General features: G+C 38.9%; 1 pseudogene; it reads left to right on the forward strand.

Moving 5' to 3' along the window:
* Positions 1–742: 742 nt before the first annotated feature.
* On the forward strand, positions 743–19,714 carry LOC104467453 (annotated as a pseudogene).
* Positions 19,715–20,215: the final 501 nt, after the last annotated feature.

A 20,215-nucleotide genomic window follows, 5' to 3' on the forward strand; every position in this document is an offset into this window, starting at 1 on the left:
AACATCACTCCCAGCTGCACTACTGAAGCTACCTGTGTCACAAACAGTAAAGACTGCTAATGGAACAGCAGATTTTGAATCATAGTTATGGTGGTATGTGGTATGATTCATAGTTACAATGCTCCAGAGATAAAGAGAGAGACAAGATAACAAGGGGAAACATACAAAAAAAAACCCCAAAACCCCAACCCTGTTAATCTCACTCCGGGTGCTCACAGTGTTAAAAAGAGGCTTGGGTTACACTATTTTTTTACTGATTCAATGCAGAGATATAGCCTTTTTAGGAAAGACAGCAAGGGATGAGAAAGGGAAGTTGCCCTTTATTTGAGAGAGCGGTTGGAGTGCACGGAGCTCTGCCTGGGAATGGATGAGGAGCCATCTGGGAACTTAAGAGTCAGGATAAAAGACAAGCTTGTGACAGCTGACATTATAGCAAGGGTCTGCTATAGGCCACCTGATCAGGAAGAGTGGATCAGGCCCTCTGCATGCAGATAGGAGCAGCCTCAGGTTTGCAGGCCATGGTCCTCATGGGAAACTTCAGCCACCCTGATGGAGGGTGCATGGGACAACACAGCAGGGCATAAGCAATCCTAGAGGTTCCTGGAGTGCATTGATGATAACTTCCTCTTCCAAGTGACAGAGGAACCAACGAGGACAGATACACTACTGGACCTCATACTCACCATCAAGACTTGTTGAGAACGTGAAGGTTAACGGCAGCCTTGGCTGCAGTGACCACAAGATGGTGGAGTTCAGGATCCTGAGGACAGGGATGATAATGAAAAACATGCTCATAGCAATGGATTTCAAGAGAGCAGACTTTGGCCCCATCAAAGATCTGCTTAGAATCATCCCACGGGATAAGGCCCTGGAGGGAAGAGGATCTCAGGAAAGCTGGTTAATATTCAATAATCATGTTCTCCAAGCTCAAGAGAGTTCTATCCCAATGAATACGAAGTCAGGCAAAAATGCCAGGTTTGTGTGGATGAATAAGGAGGTCCTGGCCAATCTCAAACAAGAAAGAAAGCATGCACAGGGTGGAAGCAAGGACAGGTCAACCTGGGAGAAATACAGAAACATCGTCCTAACATCCAGAGATGAAGCTAGGAAAATTAAAGCCCAAATGGAATTTAACCTAGCCAGGGATGTCAGAGACAACCGGCTTCTAAAGTATGTCAATGACAAAAGGAATCCTAGGAAAGACATGGTCCCAATGTTCAATAAGACAGGACATGGAAAAGACAGAAGTGCTGAATGCCTTCTTTGCTTCAGTCTCTACTAGTAAGACCACCCTTTGGGAATCTCAAGTTCCAGAGACATAGGAGAAAGGCTGGAAGAGGAAGGTGTATCCTTGGTGGAAGAGGATCAGGTCAGGGAATACTTAAGCAACCTGGAAATATGCAAGTTCATGGACCCTGAAAAAATGCACCCAGGAGGGCTGAGGGAGTTGGCAGATGCAATTATGAGGCCATTCTTGATGATCTTTGATTCATCATGGTGTCTTGGGGAAGTGTCTGTAAACTGGAGGAAAGTAAATGTCACCTCCATCTTTGAGAAGGGCAACAAGGACAACCCAGGGAATTTCAGGCTGGTCAGACTTACCTTGATCCCTAGGAGTGTGATAGAACAGCTAATCTTGGAAACCATTTCCAGGAACATGAAAGAGAAGAAAATCATCACGAGTAATCAGCACGGGCTGGAAAAATCATGCTTGACTAACTTGATAAACTTCTACAATCAAATGAATGTCTTTGTAGATGAGAGAAGAACATGCAGATATCATCTACCTGGACTGCAGTAAGGTCTTTGACACTACGTCCCATGAGATCCTCATAGAAAAACTGTTGAAGAACGGGCTGAATGAGCAGACAGTGAGGTGGATTGAAAACTACCTGAACAGTCTGGCCCAGAGGGTGGTGATGAGTGGTAGAAAGTCTTGCTAGAGACCAGTGACTAGTGGTATAACCCAAGGGTCAACACTGGGTCCAGTCCTCTTTAACATGTTAATTAATGATCTGGATGATGGGGAGGTCTGTACCATCAACAAGTTTGCAGATTACACTAAACTGAGAGGAATGGCAAACATGCTGAAGGGTCATGCTGCCATTCAGAGGGACCTTGTCAGGCTGGAGAAATGGTCTGACAGGAACCTCATGAAGTTCAACAAGGTGGAGTGCAAAATCATACACATGGAAAGGAACAACCCCAAACACCAGTACGTGCTGGGAGCTGACCAACTAGAAAACAGCTTTTCAGAAAAGGACCTTGAAGTCCTGGTGGACAGCAAGTTGAACATGAGCCAGCAGTGCGCCCGTGTGACAAAAATGGTATTTTCAGCATCACTAGGCAAATTGTTGCTAGTAGCTTGAAGGAGGTGATCCTTCCCCCTCTACTCAGTTCTGGTGAGGTCACACCTGGAGTGCTGTGTGCAGGTCTGGGCTACTCAGTACAAGAGAAACAGGGATATATGGAGAGAGTCCAACAAAGATTCACAAAGATAATTGCGGGACTGGAGCACAACTCATAGGAGGAAAGGTTGAGAGAATTTGGGAGTGTTCAGCATGGAGAAGAGGAGTCTCAGGGAACATCTCATGAATGAATATGAAGGAAGTGTGTAAACAGAATGGAGCCAGGGTCTTTTCAGTGGCACACAGTGATAGGACAAGAGGCAATGGGCACAAACTGAAACCAGAGGTTCTGTCTGGACATTAGGAAACATTTTTTCACTGTGAGGGTAACTAAGCACTGGCAGAGGTTGCCCAGAGATGTTGTGGAGTCTCTCTTGGAGATATTCAAAAGCTGTCTGGATATGGCCCTGGGCAACTCGATGTAGGTGGCCCTGCTTGAGCAGAGGGGTTGGACCAGATGACCTCCAGAAGTTCCTTTCAGCCTCAACCATTCTGTGACTCTGTGATACTGTAATTTTGCATCAATTTGAGACAAAATGTATTTTTGATGTGCTACAATGTCATCACAGGTTGAGTAAAGGTACATAAGATAGTTTTCATATTTTTCCATGATTTATTAAGTGAAACAGTTGCCCCAATCTGTAAAAAAAGTCAAATAAATAAAAAAATAGCCAAACCATGTAGGGTTTTTCTACTGAAGTTGCAGTCTTTGGTCAGTACCTTCATATGCAAAGTGTTTGCCCAGGATGTTCAGTTTTCATAGTTGCACTAGTTTGCATTATTTTCTTAAATTTCGTTAAAAGGGCAGGAATTATATCAAGAGGATGTAAGACCTAACATGAAATTTGAGACATTACCTCTACTACTCATGTAATGTGTTGTTTCAATTTACTATTTCAGTCTATCTACAGTTTGTCAGCCATCTTTTCCTTGAAGTAAAAGAGAAGTTTGTTAATTACAGAAGCAGGTATGACTGCGAGGAGGGTGTGAGAATACATTTGTCATCATTATGTCCTCCTTTAGTTTCCCTTTCTCTCTACATCTGAAATAAGGGGAAGAATGTGTTAAATATCTTATACTGTGATGGGAGGTTGCAGATACTTATAGTAGTGTATGCAGGTCTATTGGGAATTCAGTTTGACCCTCCTACCTGAAGAATTACACTTTGGTGAAGAGAAGGGCATTTTCAACTAGCAAACATTTGCTTTAAGCAGTGAATCCCTTCTGGAGGGAGGAACAGAAGAGCAGTGTGAATAGAAGTTTTATTAAAGAAGAGAGCAGGTGGAAGACTAAGTGTAGTTCTACATATATTTTATTTGGAAGTGAAGATAATTGAAGAGGTCCCTACTCGCTACACAAATGCACTTACCTTGACCCCCCCCCACCGCTTGTTCTCATTCACCACCCTCTCTTTTGTGTTGATGAAAACTTTTGTAAGGCCATAATGTACAACAGATCCCTGAAATCCCTGCATTAATAAAAGAACCTCCAAGGTTTGTTATTCGCATCGATGATTCAGTTTACAGCACAGCATTACAAATAATCTCACTGCTACATTGAAGTGATTAATTCTAACATAGGGGCAGACATGAGCAAGTGGTGTTAGAAAAGTGATCTTTTAAACTAGCTTTGCCACTGAAGAGTACATGGAACTGCACTCTGGAAACCCATGGGAAAATAAAGTATTCACAGGTGTCCTATGCTGCATTTCAAAATAAAGGCTTTCCTCAGTGTGGTCTGGGCTTCTGACTTTAGGACTTTGTTTTAAGATTAGATGTCTAACAAATGCTGGCTTGTTTTATTATTACTATTAGGTCATGCTAAATTGTCTTTAAGAGTGTTCAGTTCTTGACTGGAACAGTTTAGGTCTCTTTAGTGAGACAGAACAAATCGGATTGCTGTGATTCTCCTCATAAAAGAAGGAACTAAATGTCTGGCCCTCATAACCAACTGTACAGAGCACTTAATCCAGGGAAGGATTAAGGGGAGATGCATAAAGGTCTCATCCTTGCACAAAATTAAAGAAAAAAAAAATATCCAAAACACAAGGAAAACAAGTGTTCTCAACCCCAAAAATAACTGTAATGCGAGTATAAAGAATAAGTCATCAGTTTATCCTTTCCCACCTTTCCCTGTTTTATACTGCAGACATATTTGGCATCAATAGACCAGGGAGTCAGATATGAATAATACAATATGTCATTAACAATGCTAGTAGAATTATAAAATATGATCGCTTTGTTCTTGCTACAATGCAGTAAAATTACTACTGTTATTTTATTTTCAAATATTAAGAAACCCCGACAAGATGCAGATTTATTTGGCATCATCACTGCGTGCACATATCAATAAAATAGAAGAAAGCTAAAATATGGACATAATAGTAACGACCAATAAAATACTTTTATCAAAGCAAGTATATTTGCTGACAGTATCTTTGTACAGGCATACTAGCATAAGAGATCCAAGGAAGAAAAAAGACATTATTATAAAATCCTTTTAAATTTGATTTGGATTAAAAAATATGACTTCATATGTGCACAAAATATTACTCAACATGATCAAATCTTTGGCTGTTCTTCTGTTAAAATAAAAAAAAAAAAATTCCACCCAATTCCATATTTCCACTGTCCACTGAGCTTACCTTCCTGTGTCTCTTATAGGAAGGGGACAAACATAATACCCTGTTAAGGTCATATAGTGAAGCCCAGAGATTCTGATTTCAATTCATTTATCAACAAGGAGGGAGTGCAGTTTTTCTCTTCACACTTTACCAAATTCTATTTCTAAGATGATTATTAGTAGCAGTTTCTAATATGATTTCAATGTGAAGGTTTGTGATTTCCTTGAATATAGTTTACATTAATACTTTGTGCATCACCTGATGACTAAATAACACTAATATGAACAGCATGCAACTAACTTGCTGAAAAACATTTTACACAAAATATTAGCTAAAATGTCATAATATATTAATTAAATCAGAAACCCAGCATAACTTGTTTTTTTTTTTTATTTTATATATCAACATATACTGAGATATTTTCATATCAGCTTAGAAAAATCTCAACAAATTTCTGCTTTTACTCATTGTCACTGATATGTAGTAAAGATTTCCTTTATTTGTACCAAATAAGAGTCTCTGAAATAACAGGATACAAAGATGTTAAAGATGGAGCACAGTAATGAAAACAGAAAAGCAGCATTACCATGACCTTGTCTTTATCTATCAGTTTAACTTTTTGAGTGAAATCTTGCAATATGCAGTCTTATAAGACATTATCACCACTGATTTTCTCAGAAACATCAACACAATGTCAAAGAGACAGTAACTTGCATTGTTTTTCAATGCATGTTAGTTTTCTAGTAAAATGAACACTCTAGGACTTCACAATAAATTTAAATTATTATAGTTTGACTGCTGACTATTACTGAAATGACTTTTAAAATTGTGTTTGTTGCTATAAATCTTCTGTTCAGATTTATAGCAGGATGAGGGAAAATATTCTGAAATCTAAATCTGTTATTTTGATCTAATCCAAGTTTCGTATAAAATAAACATTCACCTTTTGCTCACTGTTGTGACAAAAAAAAAAAAAAAAAAAGAAAAAAAGAAAAAATAAAAATAAAGACAAGACAGAACTAGAAATGGTAAGGTAAAATAAAAGGATAAGACAATTTGTCTCAATCACCCAAATACTTAATAACTTTAGTCAGTTCATATCTGGTTTACTAGTAAACTTTTAAAATTACATAATGCTAACAAAACAGAGAATCAAGTCCCAGTGACATGTTAGAAGACAACCATGCTATAGCGCAGAGAGTGAAATCCAGTGTCTGCATTTCCCAGCTTTTCTTATCTTGAGAAGTATCATTAAGTGTCAAATTATCTTATTTAAATCAGTGGGAGTCCCATGTTCAATCTACAGAAATTCTTCAATGTAGTAATTTTCTTCCTGGAATCTCTTCTAGTTGTAGATGTAGAGGGAGACATATCAAACGTGCCTAAATATCACACCAGGTTTGCTCAAGGTTCTCCTAGCATGTCAAATACATGCAATGAGTTTTCAGTCATTTCTGTTTTTCATAGCTATCCTACCACTGAGAATTGACATTTTGTGCAGATAGGTGTACACTTTTTCCATGGTTAAAGTAAGGGATGCTTATGTTTTTTCTTTATCTTAGGTAAGCTGTATTCTCCTTCTCTTTCCACTCCTCTTTGGTTATCAGGCAAACAAAGTTGCCACCAGACTAGTTAAGTGTTTTGGGCATTTTAGCATCACCTTTCTGAGTGCTGCAAGAAATGTTTTTGTCAGGTTATTTTTTGAACTTGAGAAAACACACTTCCCTGAAACACAGCCAAGCATCCAAGAGAAAGATTCTGTCTTCCAGTGCTGCTTTTAAGACATTCTGATCCTGTGCTACATGAAACAATACAACATAACTTTGTACCTAGATCTTCTCCAGAAAAAGCAAATAGTTACTTTAGTAAATAATCTTGGAGATATAAAAGCCTTGAGATACATCAGCACCTGGCACTGGAGAAGAAGCTAAAGTGGGTCAGAAACTACATTTCTGATAGGCGTGAAGTTTCGTAGGAAGGAAAACAGTGCAGAACTGGAAGTTTTTTTCCATTCAAGGCTTATATCTTTTTATAAGTTTAAAAATCACAAAAATGAGAAGGAGTATCCTTCTGAAAAAATTTTTTTTCAAGTTTGAAAAATCTTTAGGAAACATAGCCTTCTGTTGTTTTTTTTTTTGTTTTTTTTTTTTTTTTTTTTTAACAGCTTCTCAGTTGTTTTTTTGAGTCTTTTATGACACCAGCAATTTTTGAGACAGTTGCATCTAGATGAGGGTGGAGTGTTCATTTAAATCACTATTTAAAAGCAAAAAATGTCTAGGATACTGAGTTGGAGACCTTTGAGCATAATCAGAAAGGATTTGCTGTCGTTTTGGAAAGCTCCTCCTTAAAGGAATATGCCTTAGGCAGTTACCTTTCAGTGCTCATGGACAACAAGAAAAAACTGATATATCTGTTCAAATTATGAAGGAAACAGACAAAATGGGTGATGTCAAGAGACATGCAAATCTCTAAACTTTGTTGGAAAAGTGTTTTGTCGGTTTGTTTGTTTTGTTTTTTTTTTGTTTGTTTGTTTTGGTTTTGGGGTGGGTTTTTTTTGTGGTTAGTGTGCTAAATCTTGGGAAAACATAATGAATTAGGCAGCTTTCTCACAGAACAATTAGGTGAAAAATGGCTTCTCTTGAAACTCAGATTTTATTGCTTGGACCTTTTCAAAATGACCACATTTGTACTTGTTTGAATCATACAAAAAAAAAAAAATGGGGAATGGCTAACTAATTGGGTATTGGAGCCATTAGAGGTGGGGTACGCATTGAGCAGAAGGAAGAGAGTGTCTTTCCTAGTGGTTACGTTCAGGTTCAGGTATATTATCTTTCTCAATTTCACAGGAAAAGGTGGCAAATAATTCTGAAAGCATGGATTGCAATTGTATATTTGTTCGATTTTTCTTTTTATCACAATGACCTTTTTCAGGTGTTAGTTTCAAATGTTTGTGTAATTGATACTAGTACTTGAATTTTTAACATCTTGAGAATAGTGACTCAGATTGTGGCTTCATATGATGGCCACACAGGAGGGGAGTCCTCCTATCCCATCCCACCTTTCCATCCCACTTTCAACACCCTTGTGCTACCTCTGGTGCTCGTCAGTAACACAACATAGCTGATTTTCATCTAGTCCCATAGCTCATCAAAGGACTAAACATGCAGCAGTGACGAAACAATGGAGTACTGAACAGGATTGTGAAGCTAAGAGCAGAAGGGGGAATTGGACATTTTTTCCAATATAATTAGATCAACTTAACTGTCTTGTCCAATGTCACATTAAACTTATAGATCACTTGCTGGGCAACCCTGCAGTAAACAATTTATTGTGAAGATTTCCCCGTATCACAAGATTTGTATAATGTCAGTCCTTAGCAAAACCTTATTTAAATGTTCATGATGGCTAGTGACCAACAAAACACACTGATGTGTTTTCATTTTTGTTGAGTGGGACAAATGGGAAAATGCAAGTGCTTACAGATGTAGAAACAGCTTTTACAAAGATTTGTTATCCTGATTAACCTGATAGCAACCTCATTAAAATCAATCTAGTAGAAGTAAGGTGCTAATGTGCTAATCATGTGCAATGTTAATAGAATTTAGTACTAGATTAATAAATTGCAAAGCATCATATGTACCTGCTCCAGCTAGCTCTATATTTCCTGACACAAAAAGTAAAAATATTGAATACTAATTGCGAGTTTGTTTGTAACTATCAAATTAAATTACCCTGACTTTTTAGGATGTAACTCTCTGTTACCAATTATGTCTAGTTTGTAACACTACATATTAATTACTATTTTTACTTACTAGCTAAATTAATTTGTTTAATAATCTGATCCAAGTCTTCAGGATCTATTCAATAATCATAATGAATATTATATAATTTGAATGAAGTGACATTTTTTAATGTTTTTGGCTTCTTTTGGCATTGCAGAATGTATTTTTCTGATTTTTACCTGTCTTGATATATTACGATATATTTCCTTAATATTCAGTGTGCTTGGCTGGAACAGAATAAATACAGTCACATCAATAATGTCAACTCAGAAGAGTACAATATGAAAAGTTTCTGCCCCTCTGCTCTGCTCTCACAAGGCCCCACCTGGAGTACTGCATCCAGGTCTGGGCCACCCAACGCAAGAAGGATGTTGAGCTGTTGGAGCGGGTCCAGAGGAGAGTCACAAAGATGATCAGAGCACTGGAACACCTCCCATATGAGGACAGGCTGAGAGAATTGGGGTTGTTCAGCCTGGAGAAGAGAAGGCTCTGGGAAGACCTTATAGCGGTCTTCCAGTACCTGAAGGGGGCTACAGGAGAGATGGGAAGGGGCTTTTTACAAGGACACACAGTGACAGGATGAGGGGTAATGGATTTAAACTGGAATAGGGCAGATTTAGACTAGATATTAGGAAGAAATTCTTTACTGTGAGGGTGGTTAGACACAGGAACGGGCTTCCCAGAGAAGCTGTGGATGACCCATCCCTGGAGGTGTTCAAGGCCGGGCTGGATGAGGCTTTGAGCAACCTGGTCTAGTGGAAGGTGTCCCTGCCCTAACCATTCTGTAATTCTGTGATTCTTTTGTTCTACGAAAAAAAGCAATAAAAACAGCTTGGAGAATGGTTAATTTAGCCACCAATTCTGTTGCTTCCAAAGATAATTAGATAACCAATAACTAGGCAACTAATTTTTTAGGCTATTGTAATACCTTTTTTTCGTTTCCTCTTTAGCAACTGCTTTTTTTTTTTTTTTTTTTTTTTTTCCCTAAAATTATCTTTCATTGTTGTGGTTTGAACCTGGCTAAATCAAACATCATGTAACTGCTTGCTCACCCTCCCCCCTCCTCAGGATGGGGGAGAGACTTACAGGGGTAAAAGGAAAAGAGACTTATGGGTTGAGATAAGAACAATTTAGTAACTAAACTATAACAAAACTTAAAATAATAATGCTGATAATAATAATGTTGATAATAACAATAGTGCTATATACAAACATAGAAATACATGAATACATAAACATACAAATACACAAATGAGTGATACATAGCGATACTGCTCAGCCCACTCCCAGCTAACGATCCCAGAGCAGGGAGAGTTCCGAAACCACAATCCCGGACAAGAGATAAGAGTCTGAGAGTCCAAGAAACTGAGAGCACTCCGTGAGAGAGAGGTGACCCTGAGACAGAGAGACGATCTGGAGAGAGACAACTTCCAGACATAACCTCATCTATATACTGGGCATGATGTGCATTATATGGAATAGACTTTTGGCCAATTTGGGTCTCGATCCTAAACCCAAGATTGAATCCTAGGCTAGTAATTGTGGCTATGATCCTTCCTCTGTTCTTCTGCACCTGCAGACACCAGCACAGCAGAGAAGCTGAAAAGTCCTTGACTGTCTTGTCAGCAACTATAAACATCAGTATGTTATCAGCCTTCTCAGCACAAATCCGAAACTTAGCCTCTTAATTAGCTACTATGAATTTAACTCCATCCCAGCCGAAACCAAGATATTCATGCTCATATCTCCATGTCTCTGTGTTTTAAATTCCTGTTGAAAATTTCTCTGTTTGTACATTTAAAAAAAGCGTTTTTTCACTGTGTACAAGAGAAGATGATGATGATTATGTGATTTTGGATGCTACTTGACATGTGTCATAAGATATCAAAAAAGTTCATCTGAAGAATAAATTACCGATTTATCAGTGCTATATGACTAACTGGACTTTCTATTTATAAGTGATTTCATGTTAAATCTCCATTGATTTTACAGAATAAAGAAACTTTTACATTCAGTTCTTTTGTAGAGCAAAAGAGGGTTAAGGAAATTTTCCTCAAGGTGGATCAAGACAGACCTTCAGAAGAGCAAAAGGTTAACTCTGCACTAAAGTGCAATTAAACTAATTATTTCCTATTTCATAGAGAAGCAGGTGGTGTGTTTTACATTGCAGCCTGCAGAAATAAATCAAAGTCAGACTTGAAATGTTCACAATTATACTGAATATATTAACACCTACAAAACCATTACTGGGATTAACCAATGAGAACTAAACTAATTATACTGATAAAGAAGAGAAAAATAAACATAATGATCTTACTTTTTTCTGCAATTTTTAAATTTTTAATATACATGGTGAGTTTCCTGTTAACTTGCTTTACCCTAATATTTACTTCATTTAGGAGGGGAAAAGAACAACCTGAAGCAGGAAATGTATATCTATTTCTAATTTGTACTTGCATTATCCACTGGACAGACAGTGTTGCATATTTTACCTTTCAAGAGAGAAGACAGGCTCCATGACATCATGTTTTATTTTAAAATTAAAATCTACGCCTGAGTCATAATTGAGCTGAATAATTTACATTTTTTTGAAATAATGCTGGAAACTCATATGTTGTGCAATGGGGTATATTGTCACTCATAGATTTCTTGGGGAAAAAAGCAAGACTTAGTAAACATTACTGGTTTTACTTATAGATGGTGTCACATCTGTGTAATTATCTGTTGATAGTAGAACTATGTAGGACTCAGTATTATCAGGTAATTTTAAGTCTGTGTTCAAAGAAAAATAGCTGGTCAGACAAATTTAATTACAAGGTTGAAAATTTATTTAAGCTAATATAAATCAAAACAAGAAATTACTTTCATCATTGGTGAAGTAATGAAACAGAGAAAACATTATTATATCCCACACATTTATATTTCTGTGTCAACATTTTTAGGAGAGTAAAATATGGCTGAGGAAAAAAAATAACAGTCTGAACTGTGTGACCCCTGAAAACTGTCAATCTCTAAAACTCCAAGATTACTCTCTTTATTGTTTTGTTTCTTTCCTTAAAAATGTGTCCTTTGTATCTATTATAAAATGAACTTCTTTGATAATATAAATTGGAAATTCATTGGCCTGATTTTAGGATACATTTCATTTTGTTTTGGAGAGCCCTAAAGGTAGGATACATATGTCAAAATTTACACTTTTATGTTGCTATTTTTTTCTGTTTTGCATTGTAAAGTTGTTCACTTTCCTCCTCTTTCTTAAAAGCACAGGATTCTTGTGTAGGACTACACAGATTAATGCAATATTATTGCCATTGTTTAATGTCAGTGGTCTGTGATCAAAAGCAAGTAAAGGATTTAGATACCTAAAGTAGGGCTTCAGGTGTATTGTAAGTCTCATTTTTAAAAACCTTTTGTAGCCACCACATAATGTGCCCTACTTTTTTATTTCAACTTTTCATGCCCTTTAAACTGTATTTCTTCACTTGTGTAAAAGTGCTCCAGCCTGTTTTGCAGTTTTGTCTTCACAAATGAAGTAAAGTATAAATAAATATAGTGTGTGAGTTGCTTCATAGAGGCATAATGTTAACATTGTCAAATAATTTAGCAGTGCAATCCCAGTTCTCCGTCCCTGGACTGCCAACACTCTGAGAAACAAGTTAACTTCTTGACTTTTCTTTGTAGCTACCAAATTCTCTGGAGTGAAAATCCACGTGTAGCTGGACACCAGACCTTCTCCAGTAGGGCAGGATGGGTAAAGACACACTATCTGAAAAGGCCTATTTCCTCCATTTCTACACACTCTTCCAAAACGTTCCTCCAGCCAATCCATTACATCACACTCTCAGTCTCACACTATTTAAAAAAAAAATTGTCAACTGCAGTGTTAGTCCTAGTATAATTTCAAATACTGAATTGTACAAAAGAAGCTTGAGCCGAAGAATGATGATGGACCAGACTTAACACAGAGCCCGGAAAATTTTAAGTAAATTAGGTCATGCAGTAGAGGCACAGTCTGTTTTAAAAAGGGCTATTGCTAGGTAGTGTGAAAACAAGTTATTTTGTACTACTTTGCCTTGGGACAAGAGATGGCTATCTGGAGCAGATACATCTGACATGGTCAATGTAGCCATGAGCTATGTAAATATTACATACATAATACATCCTGGTACGGTTCTGGCCCATACCAAGTGACACACAATGATGCCTGGGCATGAGTGAGAACACAATATTAGCCTGGGACCATGTCCAATAGGCAGCCTTGACCTGTGAGAGAAAGGAGCTTAGACTGGTGGAAAAATTATGGTGTATTACCTAACCTCAAGACTAAAGAACTGTCACTAAGCTTCTATATTTAATATCATAAACATAAAATAACCAAATATCTACCTCAAATTATAGCATACATGATATCCTTCTCAACAGAGTAACTTGGCCAAAGGTACCAGATTCCAAGTGGAGCTTCCTCTGCTGTGCTCATCAAACATGTGTCACTATGTATTAAAAAGTGAGTAAGAAAAAGCAAATCAGAACTTTCTTAAAAAAAGTTTTAGGTGGAGGTGTGTATTCAATAATTTTGAATTTATTTCTACTAATTCAAGGAGGTTTGGAGTTTACTTCTAAGCACAGATGAAGTTTTATTCCATATAATTCGTGTTCCACTGTGCATTTTTATGTCATGTATGACATATTACACAAAAGCATGAAACAAATTCAGAATAATGGGTTCTACTTCAAGAGTTTAAACAAATTAATCTGTGGTGCTCGGTTAACTCAATTTTGAGAAAGTAATTTCCTAAGGGATGCCCTGCTAACATTGGATGGCAATGGTTAGCTAAGATGTAGCAGTTATGCCAAAGGGAAGCTGTCTGACTTACAGGATCTTTCTTCACAGATGGAACAATTTCACTCAACAAATTAACACCAAGCAATCGTAGTTATAGAACAGGTAAGTTTTTTTTAATTATTATTTACTATTGTGTCACAATAAAATACATTATTCAAGGCTGCACATCAGCTTTGGCTGAACATAAAGCTGACTATTAATTGGCCTACACAAGGCTTCTTTGTTGGAGTGGTATGACATTTATCTATGGTCCTGCAAGGATTTACATATATGCTTGATTATAGCTACTTCTCCATAGCCCAATGTTACCCAAATGAAACAATGCTATGTATTGAGGTTATACTTCAGCAGGGCTAATTAGTTCAAATCAAAGCCCCTGTTAATCTTGTGTTATGTCTGGTATTTAAGCTAGCTAGAGTATAGCTATGTGACCCTCATTTACTCCATGTAGACATAACGCTCACATTGTGAATGGAAGGAGGGTTCTAGTAGAATCAGAGGGAGACAAATCTTGAAAACTTCTGAGTATTACCACTTTTGGTAGGTACAATTTAAGATGTACAAGTTTAATACAAGACCAGTGCTTTAGATAATAAATATATTGGGTCATATAGGTCTTAGTTTGTTATGTAGAGAATCATTTAAGGTTGCAAAAAAGTAGAAACAAGGTTGTCTTTTGTGCTCCTGATATACTTTGTGTACTAGAACAAGAGAGTCTTAAAATAAGTGCTGTGGCTTCTGGATTGTAACTGGAGTAGCAATAGTGTGGTTTTGTGGCACATGTAAGACACCAAGAGTACCGGTGATCCTTAGGGGAAAAAACGGAACATGGAAATGCAAAAATGGTACTTCATCCTTTTTAATTTTTAAGTACAACTAATCTGAACTAAGATCCTTCATGTTATTTCTGAATGTTAAGTTTTGCAACTTCCACACTTTTCATTTACCTCCTTCTTTCATAAGTAAAGATTATGCTTGGTAGAACTAGAAATATTAACATAGAGAGATCAAAGACAGGATGTTTATTTGGTTTATCTTATCATGTTTTGGGTGTGCATTCAAGCTTTTGGGAACAGGAGGTGGTTGCAGGGCGGCCTCTGTGAGGAGGGGCCAGGGCTGCCCCATGCTGGACGCAGCCGGTTCCAGCCGGCTCCAACCCACCCACCGCAGGGCACGGCTGGGCCCCACAGACAAGGTGGTGATGGTGCCTTCTGGAAAACAGGTTTAAGAAAGGGAAAAAATGCTGCATGGCAGTGACAAATGAGCAAAAAAAAAAAGAATATGAGAATGTGAGAAAGCCTGGTGAACACATAGGTCAGTGAAGAAGGAAGTGGAGGAGGTGCTCCAGGGGTCAGAGCAGAGGTTCTCCTGCTCTGTAAAGAGGTCTATGCCATAACAAATATCTACACTGCAGCCTGTAAAGAACCCTGCATCAGAACAGGTGGATATTTCCTGAAGGCTTTTTTTTATTTGCCACCTGTGGAGAGCCCATGTTGAAGGAGGTTTTCCATGCTAGGTAGAGGAGTCAGGAAGGAAGAAGTAAAGTTGAACCTGGAAGAAAGAGGGTGGTGGGGAGGTGTTGTTTTAATTTTGTCTTTATTTCTCACTGTCCAAATCTATTTTAACTGGCAACAAATTAAATTAATCTTCCGCAAGTCAAGTCTGATTTCTCATTACAGTAGCTGGTGAGTGATCTCTCTGTCTTTATCTTGACCCATGAGCTTTTTCATCTTGTGTCCCCCATCCTGTTGAGGATGGAAAGTGAGAGAGCTGCTTGCTGGGCAGCTAGCTGATCCACCGTATAATAATACTGTAATTCAGAAGATAAATTTCAAGGCAAAACAGAACAGAGATTTTGACTTTGCTCCAGAGTAGACAAGCAAACATATATCACATTTTTCAAAAGGTGAGAAAGAAAACTTGAGAGTTCTGAGAAACAGACTCAATTTACTCAAGTCTAACAGCCAATCTGAAGAGAGAGATTTAGAATCACTAAAACCACCAACCCCTCATGGGTGATCTAGTTCAAAAGGTATGCTGAATATTTAGGTGATCACCCTAAGGACAGGGCAGCAATCAGAAGAAATTTTGGTATAGCATTATGCACTGATTTGAGCTGTGGTGTTCTGCGTGCATTTCCAGAATGGTTGCTGCCACCTTCTGAAGTTTTTTTAATGAAGGTAAGGATAGGGAAACTGACCTTCTGGAAGAAAGTGATTTTGAGTGATCTAATTCTCAAACTCAAAGAAATGAGAAAACATAAATTTAAACACTTCAAATGAGAATTAGGGACGTAAGTTAAAAAAGCAAGAATTATATAATCCAAAAAAATGAAGAATCAGTATCTAAGTTTTTGTTACCATTTTTAAGTAACATTTTTTTAGTTGATTAAAACTTAAGCTTATTTTTGGATCAAACCCAGGTAGCACTTTCCAAATCCTGTGTTTCCTAAATGTGTTCTGACATGACTACACATCAACTCTGTTTTGTTCTCTGGTTTCTCCACCCTACAATGTCAAGATTTTGCCAGAAAGGAAACCTGAAGTTGTAGGCCATCTGAGAGCTCTGAAATAGCCCAACAGATAGGTTAGACAGCTGAAAAGAGTAAAATTTGTCTCTTGTCAGTTAAAAGCAATCAAAAAATCAGTCAAAAGTTTTAGTTTATTTTAAAGTCTGTAATAATTATTAGTTTCACGCAAGAATTACATTGCTATTTGTTAAATAAGCCCTAAAATATGACCAGTGTAATTGGTTAAATTTCATAGTAATGTTTAGGCTGTCATAGTGATTGCATGCCTTTGGGAAGTAATTCTTCACGGGAAGCTCAGTAAATAAAGGATAGTACATAGAACATAGCCTAGAGAACGCTCATCACTTTTCACTCACAAATAGCAGAATGAAAGTCAAGCAATGAAAGAACAAACAATGGACACCAAAAGAATGTAAATATATTAAAAATTAGAAGAAAGATCACTCTAAACCAAATTTTTAAGTGATATTATTGCAGACGATAAGAGAGCATTGGCACTGGTGGACATCAAACGCTTGTATTACAGTGGTTCCCAGAACTTCTCAAAGAGATAGAAAGCTGTAATGCACTCAGAGCTCCACAGATTTCTGGAGTTCAAATCTTAATCTCTGAAGTGTGTACCCTGTAAATAAAGTTTGCAATCAAAAAGCAGAGGAAAAAGGCAATGTGTAACTAAACCTGAGTTGGCTATATTCTAAGTCCCACCAAACTGATGGGTCACCAAAATCACTTCACCACCCTCCGCCCCTCCCCATTCCACATATAGACAAAAATAAAAAGGTTTTGAAGTAACAAAGCAGAAAATAGAAGAATTAAGGTAATGTTATCCTGGATCCATGCCAGAGGAAGGACACCACTGAGGGACAGCAACTGGTAGGCAATCCATGATGGGGCAGAGGAAAACCAGATGAAAAGCAAGGAAGAATGGCAGAACCAGCTCCAACCTCCTTCATCATCTGTCATCTCACCAAAGGATTTGGGACATGCTGAGTGTAACCCATGGCAAAACCAGGGAGGCTGAGACTAGAAAGAGGAGAGAAGAGGTTTTTGGCTTATTTTGTGCTTGGGGAAGGGGGAAAAAAGATTTTTTACTTAACTATGTGTTTATTTATATTTTATCATTTCTTATTGTCAAGTCCGTGATTAGAAGTTTGTGTTAATTGAAAATAAATTAAATTACATAAAATTTCCCTGAGTTGAGACCGTTTTGTTAATGACATGCAGGGAAGATATTTTCCCTAAGAAAGGGTACTTTATCTGGTGAAGACTGAGGAAGATTATACTAAAGAGCTGTATCATTTTTTGGCTGATTTTTTTTTGTTCTATGTGTCAAAATCATGTTTTGAACCTTCAGACACCTGATGTTTGACATAAGCAATCAAATGACCAGAAAGTTAAGTACCTATGTTAAATTACATGTCACATCATATTTGATCAATTAGAGTATTCTGAAGTATAAAACCTATTAGTGATGGTTTCTGAGTATGCTCAGGAAAATTTAAGTGAAAAACTACAAAATCAAATGCCACTGAAAGCATTACTATAGATTCTCCACAGAAGTCTGGAAAATGGAACATAATTTCCTCAACATTTAATATAAAGAAGATAAAAGTATAATAATCAAGAGGCTGTGCTCTTGTCCCTAATTTTGGAAAAGCCACTCTCCATGTGATCATGGCAGCTATATAAATGCATCTGTTCAGAGTGTTCATGCTGAAAGGCAATGTATATGATCTATATGACTTAAAATAGTTATATTTCTGATGACCAGACTAGTAAGGCTCATCTCTGGTATTTCAGAATTATAGAATCATTTAACATCATTTCAACCTAACAAGTTCACCACTAAACCATGTTCCGAAGCACCACATATCCATGACTTTTAAACACCTTCAGGGATGGTGACACAACCACTTCCCTGGGCAGCCTGTTCAAATGCTTGATAACTCTTTCAGTGAATAAATTTTTCCTAATATCCAGTGTCAACCTCCCCTGGCACAACTTGAGGCCATTTCTTCTGGTCCTGTCACTTGTTACTTTAGAAAAGAGGCCAACACCCACCTCGCTAAAACCTCCTTTCAGGTAGTTGTAGAGAGTGATAACGTCTTGCCTGAGACTTCTGTTCTCCAGTATAAACAACCTCATTTCCCTCATAAGAAATGTTCTCCAGACCCTTCATCAGCTTCATTGCCCTTCTTTGGGCACTGTCCAGCACCTCAATGTCTTTCTTGTGGTGAGCGGCCCAAAACTGAACACAGCATTCAAGGTGCAGCCTCACCAGTGCCAAGTACAGGTGGATGATCACTTCCTTAGTCCTGCTGGTCACACTGTTTCTGATACAAGCCGGGATGCTGTTGGCCTTCTTGGCCACCTGAGCACACTGCTGGCTCATGTTCAGTTGGCTGTCAACTAGCACCACCAGGTCCTTTTCTGTTCAGCAGCTTTCCAGCCACTCTTCCCCAACCCTGTAGCATTGCAGGGGTTTGTTGTGACCCAAGTGCAGGACCCAGCACTTGTTCTTGAAACTCATACAACTGGCCTCAGACCATTGATTCAGCCTGTCCAGATCCTTCTGTCAAGTCTTCCTACTCTCAAGCAGATCAACACTCCCTCCCAACTTGGTGTCATTAGGAAATTTACTGAGGGTGCACTCAATCCCCTCACTCAGGTTGTCGATAAAGATATTAAAGAGAACTTGCTCCAATACTGAGCCCTGTGGAACACCACCCAGGAACACTGGGTAGTCAGCCACCATCTGGATTTAACTCCATTCACCACAAGTTTTTGGGCCTGGCCATCCAGAGAGTTTTTAACCCAGTGAAGAGTACACCTGTCCAGGCCATGTGCAGCCACTTTCTCCAAGAGAATGCTGTGGGTAATAGTTTCAAAGGCTTTACTAAAGTCTAGGTAGACAACATCCACAGCCTTTACCTCATCCACTAAGCTGATCCCCTTGTCATAGAAGGAGATTAGGTTAGTCAAGCAGGATTTGCCTTTCATAAACTTATGCTGACCGGGTCTGGGTGCCTGGTTGTCATGTACATGCTGCATGATAGCAGTCAAGATGATCTGCTCCATAACCTTTCTCATCACTGAGGTCAGACTAACAGGCTTGTAGTTCCCTGGATCCTCCTAGCCCTTCCTGTAGGTGGGCATCACATTTGCTAACCTTCAGTTGACTGGCACCTCCCTGGTTAGCAAGAACTGCTGATAAATGATGGAAAGTCGCTTGGTGAGCACTTCTGCCCTCTCCAACAGTACCTTTGGGTAGATCCCACCTGACTGCATAGACTCGCATGTGTCTAAGTGTAGCAGGTCGCTAACCATTTCCCCTTGGATTATGGGGGCTTCATTCCTCTGCCCTTCCCTGTTTTCCAGGGGCTGAGTATCCTGAGAACAACTGATCTCAGTCAGTCGCGAGATCAGCTGCTCGGAGCCGACCCAGCTCCCAACAGACCGACTGATCACGAGCAAAGAGGGGTTGTCGGGAGATTCCTTGCTAGGAAAACCCTGAAGTCGGCGGCGTAAACCGACTCCCGCCGACAGCTCTGTCACGAGAGGCTGAAGTGGCACAGCCGTTGCCGGGACGACCGCAGACACCACCCCTCCCCTGTGCTTAAATTCTTACCGGGAGGGCGGAGAGCTAGTTCTCCGCCCACTGTGAGCAACACCTACAGCAACAGAGGAGGAGGCTCGTGTAGTGGGACGCAGAAGTTCTTCTGGGTCCAGAAGCCTCACAAGGCAGCTGTAGGAGCAGAGCGAGCAGGCAGGGTTCCTCGGAGGGAAGTACTAGAGACCAGGAGAAGCACGAACATCCACCCTGACTCTTAAAACAGAATGGTGGGCACTCGTCTCAGAGCTAAGGCTGCTGCTCTGGCCAGGGGGTCTGCACCATCTTCCCCTGCGGTGGCCGATGCCTCCGTGCAGACAGAGCTACAGATGGCAGAGGCATCTGTACAGACCTTGGTATGTGGGAGGTGCCTAGACTACTCTCCTGGGGTGGGAATGGGAGACAAACCATCCTGCAAT

The sequence above is a fragment of the Pterocles gutturalis genome, unplaced genomic scaffold, assembly GCF_000699245.1.
Source record: "Pterocles gutturalis isolate BGI_N339 unplaced genomic scaffold, ASM69924v1 scaffold14249, whole genome shotgun sequence".
Taxonomy (NCBI): Eukaryota; Metazoa; Chordata; class Aves; order Pterocliformes; family Pteroclidae; genus Pterocles; species Pterocles gutturalis.